At 43.7% G+C, this 23436-nt stretch overlaps 1 protein-coding gene across 6 annotated transcripts in view; it reads right to left on the bottom strand.

Annotated features, from left to right (window-relative positions):
• Positions 1 to 23436, bottom strand: part of LOC139570839 (bifunctional heparan sulfate N-deacetylase/N-sulfotransferase 2-like) — a 205252-nt gene that overhangs the window by 58952 nt on the left and 122864 nt on the right. For all 6 annotated transcript variants that reach the window (XM_071393069.1, XM_071393073.1, XM_071393071.1 and 3 more), the window contains one exon: positions 14345 to 14422. The gene's annotated coding sequence lies outside the window, so the exon portion shown is untranslated. The remainder of the gene's footprint in view (positions 1 to 14344; positions 14423 to 23436) is intronic.

Raw genomic sequence — 23436 nt, 5'->3', positions numbered from 1 at the left:
AACGGGCGATACAGTAGACTAAGTGGTGTTTCAAAAAATATCGCTGCCTCTTGCAATATGGATATTGTGCATGTCAATACGCAATTTCGATTAATCGTGCAGCCCTACAGGCAAGTGTACAGTACAGTACACCCACTCTCCTCCTATGACTCGCACCTGTAGGTGTTTGAGGTGAGAAGTGCTACCATCCCCTGCTGAATCACACTTCACGACTCACAGCCCCCTCGCCTCCTTATACCGGTCGCAATAATGGGCTGCTCTATATACCTGGTTGGTGTGTGTGTGTGTGTGTGTGTGTGTGTGTGTGTTTAGTATAGGGCTGACCCCATTTAGTCGACTGGTCGATTGTTTGGTCGATAGGCTGTTGGTCGACAGTTTTCTTTAGCCGAGCAGTAGCAAAAATAAATTTAAAATAAATTTAAAATTTAAAAAACATGACCCCCCAAAAAATGTGTGGTGTACAAGACACCTGTCTGATTTGCGTTGAGTGGACTGATCCATTGGAGGCTGTGGGGTTGGCATAGTCTAAGACATGTGCTACTAAAATTGTATGGTTATATTACATAAGAACAATGGCAAAACACAAATACAAATAATTTTATAACAAATGTGCTTTCTCCCGCATTGGAAATGCGGTTGCTATCCATGGTTCTGAAACATCAGTGCACTGTTGAATTGTCACTTTTTCATAGACCATGTTTCCATGTGCATAATAGCAAAGTTAAACATCATATTGGTGTTGAGAACAACGCCGCTGCGGCGTTGCCCTTGCCTTGATGTCTAAGCAAAGTGACGAGAGAGGAAACCCAAACTTAACTAGGTCTATAATCAATAGCCTAAGTGTTAAATGTGCCTGGCTTTATAAAACATCAATATATCTACAGAAATAAGACAGATCCTGCTTCTGTAGCCTGTTTAGTGTTTATTTAATAGCCTACTGATTCCGTGAGTACCAAGCCTCACGCAACATGTCAAGTAAACGATTTCACAAATTCAGCAGTTTTTTTTATCTTTGCTATGCTGTAAAGGCTTTATACTTTTTTTCATGAGAACAGGCTCTCTGGTATTATTCAAAATTAATTTTGTGTTTAAACTGTTCCAATTTATTTTCTACTCCTTATTGTTATAATAACTACTATATCAATCAATCATTCACACATACGAGTCATTCATGATTTGAAATGCAATCAAGCATTTTAGTTTTAAAATAAGATTAAGTGAGCCTTGAATAATTAGCTGAAACAATAAATAAACCGTTCCATTTAGGAAAATTGCATTCACAAAGGAATTCTGCATCCATTTTGCTGTCACGTGTTGCGGTGTTCAGAGTTTGTTAGAACCAATTTATTGATGCGATTATGATATGCTATAGGTCAGGCCCTATTGTGCCCTATTCGGACGGGACTAGTTTTACTGGGGGAGGTCGGGTAATGTCATTATGTGCATAAGCACAAAACACCACATCTGTAATTTTAATCATGTCTGAATCTGCCATGTCAGTAATGTTTACATGGCAGGAGAGTAATAATTCCAGACAGAATAACCTACTGTTTTTTGGAAAACGCCAAGATCCTCTGAAAATACTAGTCCCGTGCGAATCGACATCCCAGTGTTTTGAGAGAAATGTCTGAGTTGTACAGGTGTTGCTTCGCGGTTTTTGCACAAGAAAACAATAACTGGTTCGATAAATTTAACTAAGTGTTGCACATAAGCTATATACAGTGGGGAGAACAAGTATTTGATACACTGCCGATTTTGCAGGTTTTCCTACTTACAAAGCATGTAGAGGTCTGTCATTTTTATCATAGGTACACTTCAACTATGAGAGACGGAATCTAAAACAAAAATCCAGAAAATCACATTGTATGAGTTTTAAATAATTAATTTGCATTTTATTGCATGACATAAGTATTTGATCACCTACCAACCAGTAAGAATTCCGGCTCTCACAGACCTGTTAGTTTTTCTTTAAGAAGCCCTCCTGTTCTCCACTCATTACCTGTATTAACTGCACCTGTTTGAACTCGTTACCTGTATAAAAGACACCTGTCCACACACTCAATCAAACAGATTCCAACCTCTCCACAATGGCCAAGACCAGAGAGCTGTGTAAGGACATCAGGGATAAAATTGTAGACCTGCACAAGGCTGGGATGGGCTACAGGACAATAGGCAAGCAGCTTGGTGAGAAGGAAACAACTGTTGGCGCAATTATTAGAAAATGGAAGAAGTTCAAGATGACGGTCAATCACCCTCGGTCTGGGGCTCCATGGAAGATTTCACCTCGTGGGGCATCAATGATCATGAGGAAGGTGAGGGATCAGCCCAGAACTACACGGCAGGACCTGGTCAATGACCTGAAGAGAGCTGGGACCACAGTCTCAAAGAAAACCATTAGTAACACACTACGCCGTCATGGATTAAAATCCTGCAGCGCACGCAAGGTCCCCCTGCTTAAGCCAGTGCATGTCCAGGCCTGTCTGAAGTTTGCCAATGACCATCTGGATGATCCAGAGGAGGAATGGGAGAAGGTCATGTGGTCTGATGAGACAAAAATAGAGCTTTTTGGTCTAACTCCACTCGCCGTGTTTGGAGGAAGAAGAAGTATGAGTACAACCCCAAGAACACCATCCCAACCGTGAAGCATGGAGGTGGAAACATCATTCTTTGGGGATGCTTTTCTGCAAAGGGGACAGGACGACTGCACCGTATTGAGGGGAGGATGGATGGGGCCATGTATCGCGAGATCTTGGCCAACAACCTCCTTCCCTCAGTAAGAGCATTGAAGATGGGTCGTGGCTGGGTCTTCCAGCATGACAACGACACGAAGCACACAGCCATGGCAACTAAGGAGTGGCTCCGTAAGAAGCATCTCAAGGTCCTGGAGTGGCCTAGCCAGTCTCCAGACCTGAACCCAATAGAAAATCTTTGGAGGGAGCTGAAAGTCCGTATTGCCCAGCGACAGCCCCGAAACCTGAAGGATCTGGAGAAGATCTGTAGGGAGGAGTGGGCCAAAATCCCTGCTGCAGTGTGTGCAAACCTAGTCAAGAACTACAGGAAACGTATGATCTCTGTAATTGCAAACAAAGGTTTCTGTACCAAATATTAAGTTCTGCTTTTCTGATGTATCAAATACTTATGTCATGCAATAAAATGCAAATGAATTACTTAAAAATCATACAATGTGATTTTCTGGATTTTTGTTTTAGATTCCGTCTCTCATAGTTGAAGTGTACCTATGATAAAAATTACAGACCTCTACATGCTTTGTAAGTAGGAAAACCTGCAAAATCGGCAGTGTATCAAATACTTGTTCTCCCCACTGTATCTATGAATGGCCTAAATGGAGCCTATCAACTTTCAACGTGAATGCCTTTGTTTATATGTTTTGTGTGTATGAATTGAATATTGCCAAATGCATCTGTAAAAAATCTTGAGCTTATTTAATGCAACCCTTGCTGTTAATAGATCGCAAAGCAGCAGCATACAACTGACCAAAACGTTTGGAAATGATAAGTTAACTTACTCATCCATAGCCTTAAAATGCATCTCAAGTACAATTGCACTGTTTAGCTCACATCTGAAGGCGGGGGCATTAAGATCGCTAAAATATGACTATGATCACACTTCATCAATTCAAATACTATGGCGACACTATAGGAGAGATGGTTTGGTATGGTTTAGAAACTTGAGAACCAAGCTCGAGTTCTGTGGGGCCCTATCACCTGAAATACTATCTTCAAACCTCCAGGCTTCCGTCATAACTGTCAAATCATAATATATATATTTTTTAAATCAAGAATTACAGGAGGCAGTTTGGAATAAACAAATCCCGTCTGGAATTAGGTACATTCTGGAGTAATAATTACATAACCAACGTTCTCTAGTAATACTAGTTCCGTGCGAATAGGTCTTTGGCACGCAAAGAGAGCAAGGGTTGAGGGAATAGGGAATGTTTTTCCTAAACAAATGAGGGATTTCGGTAACATAAGTTTTCGGTCAGAAATGGCTGTAATTATGTTGCAGCTTCAGAAACACAGACAGCGCGATAAGTCACTCGCTGTCTGTTATTTTAAAATATTTTTACACAGCGCAGCTAGTCTGAGCCCGGCACAATCAAATCAATTTCTGGTCGGACTCCCTCTAGTTACTTGTGTGTCTTAATTTTTCAAACAAACAGTGTGCTTAAAGCATCAGACTAGCTCAGTGAATATAGTTGATTTGATTAAAAAACACACAGGATGTGTCAATATATGGTAAAATACACGTTTAAAAATGTCGACCAATCGATTGAGCAGACGACTCTGTCGACCAATATTTTTTTTTTGGGCGGGGACAGCCCTAGTGTATTAAATGTGTTTGTGTCTCTTGCCTTTTCTCTCCAATTTCTTCTCCTTGGCTTTGTTAAAGGCCCACCCACCCACCTCCCTAAACAAGACGACGGCTTCTTCCCAATTAAAATGTATTTGGCACAAATTACAATTTTTCCCCGGCTATCTTTTCAGTTTCTCCCTCATCATCTTTCATTAGAGGGCCTCCCTTTCTCCTTTTTCATTCCCCAGCCTCTTGCCAGCATTCTCAATTCATTCTCATCAATTCCACCGTGCACACAAAAGTCCTGGAGGACCCCACACGCACAGACCCAGGGACAGAGACACAAAAAGACAAAAAGAGGAACCCACATGCACTAAAGATGCACACACACTCACACACAAACAGAGGCTGATTCACTATGGGGCCTTTCGCTGTAAGAGTGTTTTTGTTCATCGGTTGTATGTAGCTAAGGATGAGTGATGGTGTGAGGCTGTCTGGGCATGGTGTGTGTGTGTGTGTGTGTGTGTGTGTGGAGCCAGCCTCTCTCCTCTAGCTAAAAGCCAGTGAGCAGACATACAGGCCAGGAATGTGTGTGGAGGAACATGCTTATCCTGAGGGCTGAGCACACAGGCCACAGGAAACATCCCTTAATTAGCGCACAGAGCTGGGGGGCTGCCAGGGTTCAGGGGGCAAGGCCTTCGTCTTGGCACACACACAGTGCTCATACACAGTGCTAACACTGTGGCTGACAAAAAACACTGTGTGCACACATAGAAACACACACACACACACACACAGCTTGCTGAGTGGGACCACACAGGAGAGCTGCTTTGTGCTGCTCCGCTCAGGGGGCTGCTTCAAACAGCACCGCAGAGAACTGAGCTTCAACTGGGAGAGAGACACAGGGAACTGAGCTTCAACTGGGAGAGAGACACAGAGAACTGAGTTTCAACTGGGAGAGAGACACAGAGAACTGAGCTTCAACTGGGAGAGAGACACAGAGAACTGAGCTTCAACTGGGAGAGAGACACAGGGAACTGAGCTTCAACTGGGAGAGAGACACAGGGAACTGAGCTTCAACTGGGAGAGAGACACAGGGAACTGAGCTTCAACTGGGAGAGAGACACAGGGAACTGAGCTTCAACTGGGAGAGAGACACAGAGAACTGAGCTTCAACTGGGAGAGACACAGGGAACTAGACACTGCTAAATGAAAACCAACCAAGCGCCCGCCTACACACACACGCTCGCGCGCGCCCGCCTACACACCCAAACGAGTCCATGTCCACCTACACACATGTGCCCGCCTACACACACACGCGTGCGCCCGCCTACACGCGGTCACCTCACTCAAAACGTATTTTTTGGGAAGCTAAAACCCTGATTTGATCAAACAGTATGCCTAGGGTTGCACATTTTGGGTAATAATCATAGGACAAAACTTTCCATTGGAAATTAACAGGAATATATGGGAATTAATGGAAATATATGCAAATTAATATTAATACCATTTAAATGTAGATGTTTTTTGCATTGGATATATTCACCATATCATACGGAGACAGAAACAAACCGTTTACCTTATCATAAGTCGACATAATTGCAAATTATGAAATCCTTCCAATATACATTTTTACAACTATTTAGTTAAGAATTGAACTTTAATTAAATGAGTTGACTGTTCACATGGGATGATTTCACTGAACAACAAAAGGGAATATTGAATGATCCATCGCATCTCCCAAAAACGTTTTCAACATACAGTACTGTGCAAAAGGTTTAGGCAGGTGTGAAAAAATGCCGTAAAGTAAGAATGCTTTCAAAAATAAACATGATAATAGTTTATATTTATCAATTAACAAAATGCAAAGTGAGTGAACAGAGGAAAAAACTACATCAAATCAATATTTGGTGTGACCACCCTTTGCCTTCAAAACAGCATCAATTCTTCACTTGCACACAGTTTTTGAAGGAACTCGGCAGGTAGGTTGGCCCAAACATCTTGGAGAACTAACCACAGTTCTTCTGTGGATTTAGGCAGCCTCATGTGCTTCTCTCTCTGTAATCCCAGACAGACTCAAGGATGTTGAGATCAGGGCTCTGTGGGGGCCATACCATCACTTCCAGGACTCCTTGATCTTCTTTACGCTGAAGATGGTTCTTAATGACTTTCGCTGTATGTTTGGGGTCGTTGTCACGCTTCAGAATATATTTGGGGGCAATCAGATGCCTCCCTGATAGTATTGCATGGGGGATAAGTATCTGCCTGTACTTGTTAGCATTGAGGCGACCATTAATTATGACCAAATCCCCAATTCCATTTGCAGAACTGCAGCCCCAAACTGGCAAGGAACCTCCACCATGCTTTACTGCTGCCTGCAGAGACTCATTCGTGTACCGCTCTCCAGCCCTTCGGCTAACAAACTGCCTTCTGCTACAGCCAAAAATGTCACATTTTGACTCATCAGTCCAGAGCACCTGCTGCCATTTTTCTGCATCCCAGTTCCTGTGTTTTCGTGCATAGTTGAGTCGCTTGGCCTTGTTTCCACGTCGGAGGTATGGCTTTTTGGCTGCAAGTCTTCCATGAAGGCTACTTCTGAGCAGACTTCGCCAGACAGTAGATGGGTGTACCAGGGTCCCACTGTTTTCTGCCAATTCTGTGCCGATGGCACTGCTGGTCATCTTCCGATTGCGATGGGAAGTAAGCATGATGTGTCTTTCATCTGCTGCAGTAAGTTTCCTTGGCCGACCACTGCATCTACGGTTCTCAACGTTGCCCGCTTCTTCAAAAGAGCTTGGACAGCACATCTGAAAACCCCTGTCTGCATTAATCTGCCTGGGAGAGACCTTGCTTATGCAGTATAACTACCTTATGTCTTGTTGCTGTGCTCATTCTTGCCATGGTGTATGACATTTGACAGTAAACTGTCTTCAGCAACCTCACCTTGTTAGCAGAGTTTGGCTGCTCCTCAACCAGTTTTATTCCTCCTACACAGCTGATTCTGTTTCAGTTAATGATTGTGTTTCAACCTACATATTGTAGTGATGATCATTAGTACTTGTTTGGTATAATTGTTTAATCATACACCTGACTTTGTGCAAGTGCACCTAGAAGTATTGATGCTGTTTTGAAGGCAAAGGGTGGTCACACCAAATATGGATTTGATTTAGATGTTTCTTCTGTTCACTCACTTTGCATTCACTTTGCATTTTCACATCTGCTTAAACATTTTGCACAGTTCATCTGTAAAATGATAGTCTAGAAATTAAAGCTTTGGTTGTCTTCCTCTCAGGCTTCCATGTCTTCTCCCTGGACCTCCTCAATGTCCACCTCTTAAACATCAGACTGAGGCCTCATCTTTATTGTCATTTTCCAACCTTGTTGAGGATGGATCGTTGAAAGGCTCAAAAAGCCCAAAATTTGCACAGTTGGCCACCAATTTTTAAACCCTTGTATTGGTCAGCCTGTCGCGTGCTTTGGTGTGTGTGTTCCCAAACAAGGACCAGTTGCGCTCTGAGGTGGCTGATGTTGGTGGGATTTGGAGGATGATGGAGGCAACAGGGGAAAGAGCCTCAGATCCACAAAGTCCCTTCCACCAGGTATGAGATATGTTGGCACGACTGCCATATTGCATCTCCATCCCAAAGCCCTTGCTTAGAATTATACTTCGCCAGACTGCCAAGAACCTTGCCCTCATCCAGGCCAAGGTGGCGAGACATGGTAGTGATGACACCATAGGCCTTGTTGATCTCTGCACCAGACAGGATGCTCTTGTCAGTATACTTGGGGTCCAACATGTACGCTGCGGCGTGTATGGGCTTCAAGCAGAAATCTCCACGCTTTTTGATGTATTTCAGAACTGCAGTTTCCTTTGCTTAGAGCAACAGTGAAGTTGGCAGGGCAGTACAGATTTATTCTCTTACATCTGCAAGCAGTCTGAACATCAGACAAGATGGCATTGTCTCCCTCAATCCGTGCAATGGCTACTGCTATATGTTTCAGGAGTTTCAGGCTGCTTACCACTCTCTCCCAAAATACATCATCCTGGAGGATCCTCTTGAATAAAAGCCAGTGGCATGTCATTAGTAAAGATTGAAAAATGTAAGGGGCCTAGACACCTGCCCTGGAGAATTCCTGATGCCCTGGAGAGGCTTCCATTAAAGAACACCCTTTGTGTTCTATTAGAAAGGTAACTCTTTATCCACAATATAGCAGGGGGTGTGAAGCCATAACACAGCAGACTATGGTCTAACAGCAGACTATGGTCGATAATGTCAAAAGCTGCACTGAAGTCTAACAAAACAGTCCCCCCCGCCAATCTTTTTATCATCAATTTATCTCAGCCAATCATCAGTAATTTGTGTAAGTGCTGTGCTTGTTGAATCTCCTTCAACACTGAAAGCATGTTCATTTGTTTACTATAAAATAGCATTGTATCTGGTCAAACAATTTTTACCCAAAGTTTACTAAGGGTTGGTAACAGGCTGATTGGTCGCCTAATTGAGCCAGTAAAGGGGGCTTTACTATTCTTGGGTAGTGGAATTACTTTTGCTTCCCTACAGGCCTGAGGGAACACACTTTCTAGTAGGCTTAGATTGAAGATATGGCAAATAGGAGTGGCAATTTAGCCAATGTGCTTCAATCACTGGTTTACACATCAAAATGACTTGAATTATGCAATCCTGCTTGGACATGTTTGATGAAAAAACATATTTCTGTAATCATACCATCTCCGTATTCTATTTTTCTCAATAAAGCACTGTGAATTACTGTATAAGATAATTAATTTAATTTAATTAACTAATTTGTTCTATTGCGTGCCGCCGCAACAACATTGTGGTGCGACCAAATCATAGGCTGGTGCAACCAATTGAAAAAGCTAGTGGCACCAGTGCCACCAGGGGGAAAAGAAAACAGTCTAGAGACCCACCGACCTAAAAATCGATACTTGGGAGTCAAAATATCGATATAATGCCGTCCAAAATAATAGAGCAATATGTAACTGTAACGATTATTTCACCCATCACTATATATTTGTCATCATGTTTGTTCTTGCTGACAGAAGTGATGAGGTGATGCCATTGCTCAGACAAGGGATTTTTATCACATACACGATTGAGAGCATTGAGACTGATGTACTTCACACAATCACCTCCAAATCGGACGCTTATTTTAGTTGTTTGGAAGGCCGACCCCACAGTTTTCTTTCATTAAAAAACTATCGAAATACACATTTTTGAATCAAGAAAAAATGTGTATCAATAAGGATAGAAGCACGCGGCTTCAGGAGACAACCCATTTTCAGAGACCCATTATACTGCTAAGGCAGACAGCACAAGCAACTCACTCAAGCATCAAATCTCTTTGGGGGAGCTTGAGCAGAGGTGAGTATTCTTATGCACCTTACCCCTTTTCCAACAGACTGCTATTCACCAAGGTAAGCACCAGAATTACATGTTTATAGTCAACACTTAAGAGGGTGAAAATAGGAAATGTGAAGTATTTACTTTTAAGGGCTGGTAAGAGCATTTCTAAGTCTACTTAGCCTAGGTCTATAGTTACAGACCCATGACGTATAGAGCCCACAACAACAAAACAACACAAACAAATAACAATTCCATATAATCTTAAACTCTATATCTTCACCTAGATATATTGGGTATTTTAGTCTCTCTTGGCTACAGACCCGGTAAGTCCAGGCAGGCAGATGCAGTGTAATCAGGTAGGCAGGGAATGGGGATTAATAAAGATAGATCCAGCCGTTGCATGTTCTCTGGCTCTGGGTAGATAAAAGCAATTAGGGAGTCGGAGCACATCAAAGATGAAGGGACTGTTGTTTTTTTATCATGACAGAGGGCTGTTTATCTTCCCCACAGTGGACAGCATGCTAATATCAGACTGCTGCCGACCTTGCTACAAAACGTATGGACTCTCTGTCTCCCTCGGTCTCTCTCAAACACGCAGACACACACGCAGGCACACACAGGCACACACAGGCACACACAGGCACACACAGGCACACACAGGCACACACAGGCACACACAGGCACACACAGGCACACACACACACACACACACACACACACACACACACACACACCCAGACCCCTTCCCGGCACAGCGGGAGAGGGGAGAGAGAGGACAGTCAGTCAGTCATGATAAAGTAGAAAAAAAGCCATCAAATCAAATGAGTGGTACCTCTTTGAATGCTACAACTACTGAGCATCTCCATAATTCTATAAGCCCTTAATGTATTTTCCCTCGCAACAGCAGGGCACTTTGACATCCAAATCACTACTAAAATGACCTAGGAAAAAAGCATGGGGAAAGTGACTCAAACTTAGTTGAACTGCACTTGTGCATATTCCACTCTATTCATCCTTGGGTGCAGAGGGCACTCTATTGTGTATCTGCTATGCAGTGAAACACAAGCCTTGACACAGAGGAAAAACACTACAAATAGATTTACCAGAACATTAATAGTACAAACAGTACACTGTGCAGATTAAAGGCACATTAATTAGGACCATTAAATTTAATGTTTCCCATCAATGAGTCCTAAAATTTTATTAAAGGCTAATTCAACAATAATAGGCCTACGCAGGGTGTTTGTTGTTAAATGGTGTATGGGTCAAGGAAGCTAACGACTATACTAAATCCATGAATACTAATAGCTAGCTTTAGTACAGATTAGCTGTGTAATAAAATAACGCCTTACGGAACATTGACCCTTCATAGACTTTGTGAAAACAGATTAAAAGACTAAAAACTATTTTAACGGGGACGCACACACAGCTTAACTTTTTCCACTAGTGGCACTACTACTACCAACTTTTTCAGTTCATGGCACCAGCACGATTTGGTCGCACCAATTTTTCCCAAAAACGCCTTGACCTGTGTCCTTTATTAATGTACATTTATTCCATACAGAACCAGGCTAATAATGACCATCTTTTAAATTTGCCTGGCAAGGGCATGCAAATTTAAAAGACGGTCATTATTAGCCAACTAAAAGCTACCAGTGACAACTAAAAGCTACTGGCCTGAATGAAAAGAATATTGATGATGCGCGTATCATTTAAATGTTTTCTTTCATTTGTGGGCCGAGCAAGTAGCCTATAATGACCTACCCTCCATTACATTTTACCTTGACAATATCATATTTACATTGATTGTTTGGATAAATAAAACCTTTGCGCAATCTCAAAAGATATGTTATTGTTAGGGTTTTTGAACGGTCACTCTACAGTTTGTAGGGCCCTATAAAACCAGCTTTATCTTTTGATTAATTCTGCTTTCAATGTAAAACAAATTCCAGGTTTCCGAGTTTCTTGTTTTTTTCAGGTTTTCACTCTCAAAATCATACTGCTATAGAAAAAAATGAAGTCCACAACAATGCTTAAACCACATCAGGAGACCACTTTTGAAATCTGGGAGAATTATTATTAGAAAAAAATAATAATTGGGGGGGGGGGGGGTGTAGTTGCCCTTTAACCTCTCTTGGGTGCGTGAGACGTTAGCGTCCCACCTCTTCAACAGCCAGTGAAACTGCTGGGCGCCAAATTCAAATACAGAAATACTCATTATAAAAAATTCAGAAAACAAAACATATTTTACATAGGTTTAAAGATTAACTTCTTGTGAATCCAACCACGGTGTCAGATTTAAAAAATGCTTTACGGCGAAAGCATACCTTACGATTATTTGAGAACATAGCCCACTAAACAAATCATTACAAACAGTAACCAGCCAAGTAGAAGAGTTACACAAGTCAGAAAAAGAGATAAAATTAATCCCTTACCTTTGATGATCTTCATATGGTTGCACTCAGCAGACATTCATTTACTCAATAAATGTTCCTTTTGTTCGGTAAAGTCTCTTTATATCCAAAAACCTCCATTTTGTTTGCGCGTTTTCTTCAGTAATCAACAGGCTCAAACGCAGTCAAAACAGGCAAACAAAAAATCCAAATTGTATCCGTAAAGTTCAATAAAACATGTCAAATGATGTTTATATTCCAGCCTCAGGTTGTTTTTAGCCTAAATAATCGATAATATTTCAACCGGACAATAACGTCGTCAATATAAAAGGTAAACAAGAAAGGCACTCTCTGGGTCGCGCGCATGAAAAAGCTCTGTGACACTTTAGGGTCCACTCATTCAGACTGCTCTTACTTCCTCATTTTTCAGAATACAAGCCTGAAACAATTTCTAAAGACTGTTGACATCTAGTGGAAGGCATAGGAATTGCAATTTGAATCCTAAGTCAATGGATACTGTAATGGAATTGAATAGAAAACTACAAAAACAAAACTACTTCCCGAATGGATTTTTCTCATGTTTTCACCTGCCAAATCAGTTCTGTTATACTCACAGACACTATTTTAACAGTTTTGTAAACGTTGGAGTGTTTTCTATCCAAATCTACCAGTTATATGCATATCATATCTTCTGGGCCCGAGAAGCAGGCAGTTTAATTTGGGCATGCTTTTCATCCAAAATTCGGAATGCTGCCCCCTACCCTAGAGAAGTTAATTCAAAAGCGCACCTAGCAAGATACCTTTGTTTGGCTAGCGATTGATAGAAATCATCATGATATTCTGCCAGGTAGGCCTACTTTGCAGTCAACATTGAATTGGGACGTTTTGGGGGGGAAAGCCTTAAAACGTCTTAAGGCGGAACCCCTAGACAACATCCGCTGAAATGGCAGAGCGCGAAATTCAAAAGAAATTCATATATTCTCAAGTGCAATACACCAAATTAAAGCTGAACTTCTTGTTAATGCAACCGCTGTGTCAGATTTTAAAAAAGCTTTATGGAAAAAGCACACCATGCAATAATCTGAGTACAGCGCTAAGCAACAAAAACAGGCCATACAGATACCCGCCATGTTGAGGAGTCAGTAAAAGTCAGAAATAGCATTATAAATATTCACATACCTTTGATGATCTTCATCAGAATGCACTCCCAGGAATCCCAGTTCCACAATAAATGTTCGTTTTGTTCGATAAAGTTAATCTTTATGTCCAAATACCTCCTTTTTGTTAGAGCGTTTAGTTCACCAATCGAAATTCACAAGGCGCGGGCAAGTCCAGACGAAAGTCCAGACAAAGTCAAAAAAGTTCTATTACAGTTCGTAGAAACATGTCAAACGATGTATAGAATCAATCCTTAGGATGTTTTTATCATAAATCTTCAATAATGTTTCAACCGAACTTTAGAAATGTCCGGTTGAAATGTTTCCTTTGTCTTTAGAAATGAAAAGGAACAGAGCTCGCTCTCACGGCCGCGCGCCTGACTTAGCTCATGGCATTCAGTCAGACCCCTTAGTCAAACAGCTCTTATTCGCTCCCCCTTCATAGTAGAAGCCTGAAACAAGGTTCTAAAGACTGTTGACATCTAGTGGAAGCCTTAGGAAGTGCAATATGACCCCATAGACACTGTATATTCGAAAGGCAATGACTTGAAAAACTACAAACCTCAGATTTCCCACTTCCTGGTTGGATTTTTCTCAGGTTTTCGCCTGCCATATGAGTTCTGTTATACTCACAGACATCATTCAAACTGTTTTAGAAACTTCAGAGTGTTTTCTATCCAGATCTACTAATAATATGCATATATTAGCTTCTGGGGCTGAGTAGCAGGCAGTTTACTCTGGGCATGCTTTTCATCCGAGCGTGAAAATGCTGCCCCCTATCCCAAACAGGTTTTAAGAAATGTTCATTCAAACAGCACATGATAACTGAATTGCACATCACAAAGATTCAACCAAGACTTCAGAAAAACTTTTTGAATAGCTGGTTGCCATTGCTATTATGAATAAATCTTGATTATAAAAAAAGCTACTTGTTAACCAAAAACTAGTGACCAGCTACCTTTATTTCACTGGCACCCTAGCGACCAACTAAAAATTGGTGTCGCACAGTAAAGTTAAACGGTTGCAAATGCGAGTGTTTTGGTTGCAGTTTTGAACCCTGCACACACACACACACACACACACACACACACACACAGAAAACAAAGTCTCTGACCTCTTCTTGCCGTGGAGATGTCCTCGTGTGCTGTCCGTGTGTCTGTCCCTCCTGTTGGTTGTGTCGGTTTCAGAAAGCCTTCAGAAAGGACAAAGAGAGGGAAACAGTTCAAGGCCAGGGAGATGACAGTTCTTCTAGGTAAGGAGAAACCACCATGGTAAATATTGGCTTTAGCCAGGCATGTATCTGGGCCATGGAGGGCTGCCTCTTAACAGAACTGGCATTCAATGCAAACAAACACACAAAAACACCCACATGGAAGTTTATGAAAGAGAGAGTCAGGGAGAGAGGGAGAGAGGAAGAGCATTGGGTTAGCATTTGTTTACCTCTAGCCCACCTAAGCCAGGAATATGACTGACTAGATCAAAGTACTGTGTACTAGGAGTGTGTTTTCTCAATCCTCTCCTTTATCTAGCACTGCACTTACACAACTGATTCAACTAATTGCCAAGGTCTAGAAACCAAATATCTACTGTCTGGTAGTCCTCAAGAAGGGAGGCTGCTATACTGCGTGCAGACACAAGGCGCACACACACAAACAGATCAGGTAAGTTAGGGGAATGAGTGGATCTCCCAAAAAGACCAACAAAGGGAAAGATGGTGAAGGGCTGAAGACTTTTGTTAAGCTACAGGAGGGAAGAGAGTGGTGTGTGTGATATTTCCCAGGTGATCATGTGAAACGTGCATTCTGTCTAGGGGATTCATCAGTGCTCTACCATGCGACTCCTCCCTTTTGTGTGTGTGTGTGAGTGAGAGAGAGAGCGCGAGAGAGATGGGGGAGAAAGAAAAAGAAAAAAGGGAGAGGGAGATGGAGAGAGAGAAAACAACAGTAAGGCAGAGTGACACAGTACAGAGGGTGGCTCCTTTGTTCTCCACCACCCAGAATCTCCTTTTAATGTTTCATGGAGCTCAGAGACAGCAGCCATCTCCTCTATGGAGGGGAGAACAGAGCAAAAGGACTGACACACACACTTGTTCATCTAAAACCACGAAGGCCACACAAACAAATCTTACACTAGACCTCAGTTAACAGGAATTCATAGACAAACACACACGGTCACATGCTGAGTATGTGCGGTATGTCAGAGTCCCGCAGTAGAAGCTGTGCTCCTGCCTCCAGTGGCTATCCTACTATTGATAGTGCAGCTCAAACAAACCCTGGCTATCAGAGCTGGCTGCTCACCAGGATCAATACAGAGGACTGTGGCTCTGGCCCATTCTAACTCACAGCCTCCAACTACCACTTAGAAGAAGAAAGAACAACCTCACTGGTTTCAGAGTCTGACCCTCCTCTTCCTACCTCCTCTTTCTTCCTCATGAGGCCTATTCTTCTTTCCTCCCCATCACTCAATACTCCCCTCCCTTTTTGCTTCCCTCAACCCCTCTCACAACCCCCCTCTCCTCCTCAGTCTCCTCCATGCCCCAGGAATGAGGCGAAGGAGTCTATTATCTATTCAGCCATAAGGCCACTAATTGATTGGCTAACGGGAGTTCCCTCTTCCTCTATCAGTGAGCTACAGTGTACACTGTCAGCAGCCTTTAGAGAAGCAGGCCAACTGGCTGGAAATCACATTCTGGGCCCTTAACTTGGCTGGATCAATCGCCCAACACCGCTAGTAACGCACAACTTCAGTATGCTCCGTCACACACACACACACACACACACACACACACACACACACACACACACACACACACACACACACACACACACACACACACACACACACACACACACACACACACACACACACACACACACACACACACACACACACACACACACACACATCCCTGCAGACAAACAGCAGGGTGCCTCACAAAGCCAGACTCAAAGAGCATGGGAAGAGTGTTTTCATCGACTTGCCAGGATCGCACCCACCCACCCGCGCAACACCAGTGGCATTTCCGAGGGGGAATGGGAGTTGGCTGTATATCGATGGGGCCGCCTGCTTAGCGCAGCAGGAAGGCATGGAGGGACCACAGGATGCTGCCAAAGCTCAATGCAAAGCGGCAGCGGCAGAGATTAGAAAATTATAATATTTATTGGTCCTTGTTCAGAGAAAGAGCAATGTCCTTTAAAGCTGAAATATGTAACTTTTTGGGTGACCCTACCATATTCACATAGAAATGGGAGTCTAAGAAGTGGTGGATATGTTCTAGGTGCGCAATTTCTATGCTTACATTCTTAAGTTTTGTTTCCATCTTTTACTTTCGGTTTTGTACACAAGCTTCATATTGTTGAAAATATAATATTTTGGGTTATTGAAAATATATTTTAGCGGCTTAGTACAATTACTCTCCACACGTGCTTGTTTTGTCACAAACTGAATATAGGTGAACTATTAGAATTTTAGCAACCATGAAATGGCAGAACGATTTATACATATTGTACCTTTAAAGATGTAGCCGTCTCTTTGACATTTCATTAGCCCGAGCGCTGTTTCCAACTTAGTATACGGGCCTGTTGGTGCTGGCTCATAGGAGAGCAGGGGAGTCAACACAACAGAGATGCCAATCAAACACTGGCGCAGAGAGAGGGAGGCAGAGCGAGCGCGACACACACACAGAGACGTCTTAATTACCATCTACATGCACACACAATCACACAGTAGGAGTATGACAGACAGGGAGGGGAGAGAAGTGACGGGGAGGGCGTGAGCAAGAGTCAGGAGGGGAAGGGGGTGAGCAAGAGAGAGGGGAGATCAATGCAAGATGGCGCCGACAGAGATGGTCCCCTCGCTTTTAGTCCTTAGGAAACAATGGAGTATTTTGTTTTTGATGTATTCATTTTTACATTGTTAGCCCAGGAAATCTTGTCTCATTACATACAGCCCGGAAGAACTATTGGATATAAGAGTGACGTCAACGTACCAACATTATGACCAGGAATACGACCTTCCCGAAGCAGATCCTGTGTTTGGAGCACCACCCAGGACAATGGATCAAATCCCAGAAGCCGATCCAAAACAATGGCGCCGCAGAGGGGGCAGACGGAGCGGCCTTCTGGTCAGACTCCGTAGACGTGCATATCGCACACCACTCCTGAGTATACTACTTCAACATCCAGTCTCTTGACAACAAGGTAGACAAAATGGTTGCCTTCCTAAGAGACTTCAGATTGTAACAGTCCGTTTCACGGAAACATGGCTCTATCGGGATATATATATATTTTTTACCTTTATTTAACTACGCAAGTCAGTTAAGAACAAATTCTTATTTTCAATGACGGCCTAGGAACAGTGGGTTAACTGCCATGTTCAGGGGCAGAACAACAGATCTTTACCTTGTCAGCTTGGGGATTCGGTCTTGCAACCTTTCGGTTACTAGTCCGACGCTCTAACCACTAGGCTACCCTGCTGCCCCATATGTTGTTGGAATCGGTTCAGCCACCGGGCTTCACCATGCATCGCGCCGAAAGAGATAAACACCTCTGGGAAGAGGAAGGGCGGGAAAGTATACGTCATTATTAAGGACTCATGGTGTAATCATAACAACATACAGGAACTCAAGTCCTTCTGCTCACCTAGAATTCCTTACAATGAAACCTCCCAAGAGAATTCTCGTCAGTTATCGTCACAGCTATGTACATTCCCCCTCAAGCAGACACCAAGACGGTCCTCAAGGAACTTCACTGGCCTCTATGTAAACTGGAAACCATATATCCCGAGGCTGCATTTATTGTAGCTGGGGATTTTAACGACGCAAATTTGAGAACAAGGCTACCTAAATTCTATCAGCATATGGATTGCACTACGCACGGGGGTAATACACTCGATCACTGCTACTCTAACTTCCGCGATGCATACAAAGCCCTCCCCCGTCCTCCCTTCGGCAAATCCAACCATGACGCCATCTTGCTCCTACCGTCTTATAGACAGAAACTCAAACAGGATTACCAGTGACTAGAACCATTCAACGCTGGTTTGTTTTGATCACGCGGACTGGGATATGTTCCGGTCAGCCTCAGAGAACAACATCGTTCTATACGATGGCTCTGTGAGTGAGTTTATAAGGAAGTGCATTGGAGATGTTGTACCCACTGTGACTATTAAAACCTACTCTAACCAGAAACTGTGGCTGGATGAAGGCATTCACACAAAACTGAAAGTGCGAACCACCGCATTTAACCATGGAAAGAGGTCTGGGAAAATGGCAGAATATGAACAGTATAGTTATTCCCTCCACAAGGCAATCAAACAAGCAAAATACCAGTCCGGGGACAAGGTGGAGTTGCAATTCAATGGCTCAGACACGAGACTTATGTGGCAGGGTCTACAGGAAATCACGGACTACAAAAAGAAAACCAGCCACGTCACGGACACCGATGTCACACTAATACAGTGCCACCGTCACGGCCCACTAACAAGGACTGCGCCCCCCCAACCCCTCTCCATGGCCGACGTGATAAAACATTTAAACATGTTAACCCTCGCAAGCCTGCTGGCCCAGATGGCATCCCTAGCCACATCCTCAGAGAACGCGCAGGCCAGATGGCTGGTGTGTTTACGGACATACTCAACCGCTCCCTATCCCAGTCTGCTGTCCCCACATGCTTCAAGATGGCCACCATTGTTCCTGTATCCAAGAAAGCGAAGATAACTGAACTAAATGACTACTGCCCTGTAAGCACTCACTTCTGTCATCAGGAAGTGCTTTGAAAGACTAGTCAAGGATCATATCACCTACACCTTACCGGCCACCCTAGACGCACTTCAGTCTGCATACCGCCCCAACAGGTCCACAGACGATACAATCGCCATCACACTGCACACTGCCCTATCCCATCTGGACAAGAGGAATACCTATGTAAGAATGCTGTTCATTGACTACAGCTCAGCATTCAACACCATAGTACCCTCCAAGCTCATCATCAAGCTGGAGGCCCTGGGTCTGAACCCCGCACTGTGCAATTGGGTCCTGGACTTCATGATGGGCCGCCCCCCAGGTGGTGAAGGTAGGAAACATCTCCACATCGCTGACCCTCAACACTGGGGCCCCACAAGGGTGCGTGCTCAGCCCTCTCCTGTACTCCCTGTTCACCCACGACCGCATAGCCATGCACACCTCCAACTCAATCATCAAGTTTGCAGACGACACAACAGTAGTGGGCTTGATTACCAACAACGATGAGACAGCCTACAGGGAGGAGGTGAGGGCACTCGGAGTATGGTGTCAGGAAAACAACCTCTCACTCAATGTCAACAAAACAAAGGAGATGATCGTGGACTTCAGGAAACAGCAGAGGGAGCACCCCCCTATCCACATCGAAGGAACAGCAGCGGAGAAGGTGGAAAGTTAAGTTCCTCGGCGTACACATCACATACAAACTGAATTGGTCCACCCACACATACAGTGTGGTGAAGAAGGCGCTATAGCGCCTCGTCAACCTCAGGAGGCTGAAGAAATTTTACAGATGCACAATCGAGAGCATCCGTTCAGGCTGTATCACAGCCTGGCACGGCAACTGCACCGCCCTCAACCGCAAGGCTCTCCAGAGGGTTGTGCGGTCTGCACAACGCATCACCGTGGCAAACTACCTGCCTTCCATGACACCTACAGCACCCAATGTCACAGGAAGCCAAACAAGATCATCAAGGACAACAACCACCTGAGCCACTGCCTGTTCACACCGCTACCATCCAGAAGGTGAGGTCAGTACAGGTGCATCAAAGTTGGGACCGAGAAATTGAAAAACAGCTTCTATCTCAAGGCCATCAGACTGCTAAACAGCAATCACTAACTCAGAGAGGCTGCTGCCTACATTGAGACCCAATCACTAGCCACTTTAATAAATGGATCACTAATCACTTTAAACAATGGCACTTTAAATAATGGCACTTTAATAATGTTTACATATCTTACATTACTCATATGTATATACTGTATTTTATGCCATCTATTGCACCTTGCCTATGCCGCTCATCCATATATTTATACGTACATATTCTCATTCACCCCTTTAGATTTGTGTGTATTTGGTAGTAGCTGGGGAATTGCTAGATTATATGTTAGATATTACTGCACTGTCGGAACTAGAAGCACAAGCATTTTGCTACACTCGCATTAACATCTGCTAACCATGAGTATGTGACCAATAAAATGTGATTTGATAGCTAGAGATGAGGAAAGAAAAGAGGGAGAAAGCTATAGTAGGGGGGAAGGGAGTGAGAAAGAGATGCGAGACAGGAACAGCGGGAGAGAAGGAGGGGGCAAGAGAGAGAGTTCAATTCTATCCATTTTCTAAAGACTATGGGCTGACATGTCTACAGTCTGGTGTTGTTGGCTAAAAGCCCTGTATTAGTAGCCTGGTCTGGGAGGGAATAGGAGCAAAACATGTAGCACCAGTCCACAGCTCTGCCCTCTGATAGGAATATGACGCGTGAGAAATCTGCTCACAGATCCCTTGAGATTGGAATGAATCGGCCTTTCAGAGGCACTTTATCACACACTACTATATAGAGGGGACTGGGAGGAGGAAAGGAGAGAGAGAGCGCTAGAACACGGACTCTTTTAAAGAGAAACCATGTTCTGATCTTAGGTCTGCATCCATAGCCACTAAGAAACCATTCAGTCAGTTCACAATGTACTGTAGATGTATAGCGCTGAAGGTGGAATAATTATCTGCAACTATGACCAATACAAGAGTCAAAAGTCCATTTGAAAAATGCTTATAATCGCTTCAGTAAAATATAGGAGTTCTGTATTTGTGTATCCATTCTATCAAATAGACGAGTTCCCCCTAAAGACCGTGCCACTAGTCCAGCTGCACTACAAATCTTCTGAGGGAGCGCTAAACCACACATCCCTGAGTAAGCACTCTACAGAAATAGTCTCTCTGTTACAAAACATCCTGTTCTACTAGCCAAGTCCAATAAGAAAATGAGTCATTTATGAAGGCTGGCAAACATGTTCTAACTACTAACTAGTACCTACTGTGCAATATCAACACTCTGCCTTCCCCGAATTCAGACTGATGAAATGATGAGGAACATCGGAGAATATAGGCCGACTAACTCCACATTTCAAAAGGGGAATTAGGCAAAGGTGAAATACTGGATGGCTGGAGCTGAATACGTGGAACGGTATCAAATACATCAAACACATGGTTTCCATGTGTTTGATGCCGTTCCAGCCGTTAATTTGAGCCGTCCTCCCGTCAGCAGCCTCAACTGGTCAAATTACGTCTTTAGGCATGTTCGCATTTGTTATTTATTGAGGGTAGTTGTAAATAGAGCATCATAGGCTAGATGGAAAAAGAGGGGGGGGGGCTCATTTAACTGTGGTGCAGCTTGTTTGGTGTTTTGTTCAGATGTTATGCCTTCGCTGAGACTTTTACATTTGTTGAGCCTTTGACTCAAGACAGAATAGAAAGGAGGGCAGAGGGTAGAATGAGGGAGGTAGGCAATGATGACAAAGAGGGAGCATTACAAGAACAGGGCAGAAAAGAGAGAAACCCATCGGTCAAAAATGAGGAACAGGAAAAGAGGATGTGTGCTTGCCGAATTTAAGCATAAAGACAGACGTTGAAAAAAGAGACTACTTGAGTCACTTTCTTGCTAGGTTGCTCTGGAAGTGCCTCAGAGCGGTACGTTTACACATTACGCATAGCCACTTAAAACAGCTGGACACCAATTGAGACAATCTTGGTTTAAATGTCTCGGCTCTGGGGGGCGAAACAAATGAATTCTCGCTTAACCTCCTACCTCCAGGTCACATAGGTCATTTAAAAAACCGTATGTGGTGTATCTGTATCAGATGTGCCCGGAGGATAGAGTAGGATTGGTTTACATGCCGTTTTAGCTTCAGAGAGGATAGATGCCGTTTTAGCTTCAGAGAGGATAGATGCCGTTTTAGCTTCAGAGAGGATAGATGCCGTTTTAGCTTCAGAGGATAGCTTGTGCTGCTGTACTGTCCCTGTGAGTGACTGAACTGTCTATAGCAGAGGCTACAGTATGATGAAGACGGGGGCTCAGGGCTTTAATGGCAGCCCCAACGCCTATGGAAGGAGCTGCCAGCCCTCAACATGTCTATTCAATTATAGAGGAGAGAGGGAGAGAACAAAGGGAGAGAGAGAGACGACACAAAGGAGAGACCTAGAGCTAGATGTTCTGGCAGGCATCTGTAACCTCACTCGCCACAAGGATACAGAAACCCACTCCGACAGAGGCACAGACAAATATCCACAACTTACTGTATGCAGCACACTCGGTTGTCTTAATATGCTCTCATCACTACACCCATCACTTCCACACTGTCACCAGACACCATCGAGCAGTCCTCTCAACAATGGACTACACTCCTCTGAACTCCTGACCCCAGGGTCATCCTTTATTGACTGTCGTCAGTCCATCCCCTCGCCCTATACAGCCCCAACGCTCCATTATCTCATGACCCCCACCCCTTCTATACAGCCCCCATGGTGCCTCTTCTTAAAGGCCAAACCTGACACCCATACAACATCCCCAATTACATCCCCTGTTCTCCCTCACACACCACTCTAGCCCTGGCCCAAAAACTAGCACACACACACACACACACGTACAGACAGAGACAGACACCTCGTCAAGGCATTTATCTAAATTTCAAAGAAAATGTACTCCCATCCTCCTCGCAAGTATTTATAGCCAAATGTGGGCACATTCAATTAGGCCCAGCATTTGTGATTCTGAGTACACTTACTGAGAAAAAGACGAGCAAACCTGTGAGTCTGCTCATATAGAGGACGTGAGAGAGGAAAGGCCATGATAGCAGTAGTGGACCATGGGGTGGGGGGGGGGGGAGAGAGAGAGACAGAGAGCAAGAAAAGAAAGAGACCACTAATGGCAGCTCCTTCACAGCCAGGCTCTTATCATTCACCCCCCCCCCCCCCCCCTAGAGAACGCAGCTCATCGATCCACAGGAAAGTTAGCTTCTCCTCTCTCATGACTACGTTCCATTAAACCACATGGACTACTGGCTCCTACAGCTGAAGAAGCCCTTCAACGACCACTTCAACGCATGAACAGAGTCTGTTTAAGAGCATTCATAAGTGCCATTTTAAATGCATTCTCTTTAGTTGCTACCGACTAGGGATATCTTCATGCTCTTCT

This window comes from Salvelinus alpinus, chromosome 3, assembly GCF_045679555.1.
Source record: "Salvelinus alpinus chromosome 3, SLU_Salpinus.1, whole genome shotgun sequence".
Classification (NCBI taxonomy): domain Eukaryota; kingdom Metazoa; phylum Chordata; class Actinopteri; order Salmoniformes; family Salmonidae; genus Salvelinus; species Salvelinus alpinus.
Note: the sequence above shows the minus strand (reverse complement) of the source record. Positions and strands in the feature narration are given on the sequence as shown.